Source organism: Myotis myotis, unplaced genomic scaffold (assembly GCF_014108235.1).
Source record: "Myotis myotis isolate mMyoMyo1 unplaced genomic scaffold, mMyoMyo1.p scaffold_m19_p_5, whole genome shotgun sequence".
Taxonomy (NCBI): domain Eukaryota; kingdom Metazoa; phylum Chordata; class Mammalia; order Chiroptera; family Vespertilionidae; genus Myotis; species Myotis myotis.
In genome coordinates, this window is record NW_023416357.1 from 60,831,778 (window position 1) to 60,834,422 (window position 2,645).

The following is a 2,645-nucleotide window of genomic DNA, read 5'->3' on the forward strand; positions in this document are numbered from 1 at the left end:
TGTGAGTTCCTGAATGAATTAAAAAAGCATGACATATACCCTTATCCTAATATGGCTAAAATATATACTTTTATGGTGAAAGCTTTTTGAATTTTTTATTATTACAACAGTAAGCTATTAGGTAATTCATGGGCAGTTATCTGGGGGTAAAACTTACTATGTTTCTACCACCACCTCTATCATTAACATCACCTCTAGCAAAGTATGAGGGATAGTAAAAATGTATAAATTCTTGCTGAATGGATAAGTATTATCCTACTAATGTAGGAACTATAGTTAATGTTATGTTTCTACTGAAATTAAAGTTCAGTGTGATTTTCTTCTATGAATACTTGAGTCTACTGAGATATTCTGACCTTGGAGACATTACAGCTTATTTTAGGTACTCAAAGTTAATTTTCACTTTGTTTCACAGCTTCCTTCATCATGAAACTTGGAACAATATCCTGGGACTGAGCCAGATTGTATATACTCTAACATCTGTCTATGATATATTCCAAATTACTCCTCTCTGATGTTGTAGACAGTGAGGCTCCACCCAGGTCCCTGTTTCAGGAAGGATTTATTTCCATCTGTGGGAGTTCTGTCACCAGGAAGCCTCGAAGTATCAGCTCCTTTAGGGGTTCCCTCAGCTTCAGAGAGCTGCCTTGCCCATCGTCATGCTTTCCTTGGAACAGCCTGGATCTGGTTGATGAGTGAGGTAGAGTATAAAGATCTGGGCATTTCAACCAGATGTAGAATACTGTGTGGGGAAATATTCCCTTTAGAGCTTTCCACTGATTTGGGTGAGGTGCTGTTGTACCTTTATCATAATTGATTTAGTCTACTTACTATTGACCCCACTTCATCTGTTCACAGATGGAAATTAATCTTTGATACAAGTGAACATCTTATACCCTTAAATCCATTTCAGTGGTTTGAGACTATCCAACTCATTATACCTGACTACATATTATTATTTTTCTTCAAAAGTAAACAGGCTTTAAAACTCCTGCAATCTAAGCCTCCGGGAGACCTCCTTTGTTATCCCAAATTGTCTGTGACAAGAATTCTTACTAGGTTCTTAATGTGGTATCTATTATGATTTAATTGATAAAAATAATTTGGGTAGCTACACAAAGCAAATCAGTCAACTAAGTAACGATTACAGCAACAAAATAGAAGAGTAGGGGGTGGGGCTGATAAAAGAAATTAAAATTAAAAAGAATAGTGAAGAAGAAAAATCAGAGGGAACAGGCAGGGTTGTCATAAGCAAATGTGTGATAGTTACAATTCAATGTTGTCTATATAATACTTAACTCAGAAGGGGAGCTGCCATAATCACGAAGGTGGTTTTCCCAGGGCGATTTCCCCAAATGTGGGAAATTGGATGCATAGTTTGTGGTAGTGGGGAACTGTGTCCGCGCTCTCCACTGGAAAAGACAAACAAAAAAACAACACAAAGTAACATTTTGTCATATATAAAATAACTGAAAAAAACCATAATTCTTGTGATAATACCTACATTTCATAATGGCTGCTTTAAAAAAAGACACATTTTATTAAAAATGAGACCTGCTTCCCTCTCCCAATTACTCCCAAACAAAATAAAAAACAAAAGCCAATGAAATCAAGGTAAACGGATAAAAGAAACAATGAATAAATACAATTAAAACAAATCGACCAACAAACAAACCCACTCATGTTGCCATAACAATTACATTATATCCCGTGGGGTCTCAATCAATATGGAGATTGAATGTTCCTGGAAGCAGTGCGTGCACACCTCCTCCTCTTGTTCTGCAGTGGTACTTGAAGGATCATTTGTTGTGGGCTCCAGGAAAAACAGCTGGAGTGCAGCAGCAATATTAATGCAGTATTTACTGCAGCACTCAGCAACTGAAATGATAATAATTGGTTAAGCAAACTAGATACTAAATAAAAAAAGATGGGGACATGATATATGAAAATAAGAAGTCTGAGAGAGCAAAGTGCAAACTGAATGTTGGTTGAGGGATGCATTTTACCAAATGGGAAGTATTCAGGGCTTATTTTGGAAATACTCGTACTATTTTGAAAGTAACTTAAAGGCATAGATTTGAAACAAGTGCCTGGGATATGTTATAATGACCATGTATTTAGTTGAGAAAGATTTTGATTCAGTGACCAAAAATATAGCATTAAAATATTCAATCTGCAAGTTTGATAGTACACACACAGCTAAGTTTTTTTTTTTCTGAAAAATACCCCATTATGCATAAAAATTCCAAAGTATCTGCAGATTTTTGAAATGGATGCAGTAAGACGCAGAGTTTCAGTTCTCAAAGAGTCTTGTTGAGAGAGCAAAAAGACATGATATGTGCTTGAAAATGGTTGTTTTGTGAACAATTGAAATCATTAATGTCCTAATTGATGATATTTTTTTCTTAAAATAGTTACTAGTATTTGTAGTACAATCAAATTTTATTTATTTAATTGAAGGCTGGAAACTATTTTATTTCTCACAACATCCAACAGAGAAAAATAATATCCAGAGATTTCACATGTTTTCTCAGTGACAGTCAATGGGTGGCAGAGTTAGCAAAAGAGATGCATGTGGTCTAGCTTTCAAGGCCAGCTAGCGGCCTTCCAAGCTTCTCTGAATATGAATTCATGTATGGAACAAC

General features: G+C 35.5%; 1 pseudogene; it reads left to right on the forward strand.

Annotated features, from left to right (window-relative positions):
* The first annotated feature begins 1,290 nt into the window (after positions 1 to 1,290).
* Positions 1,291 to 1,414, forward strand: LOC118657246 (annotated as a pseudogene).
* Positions 1,415 to 2,645: the final 1,231 nt, after the last annotated feature.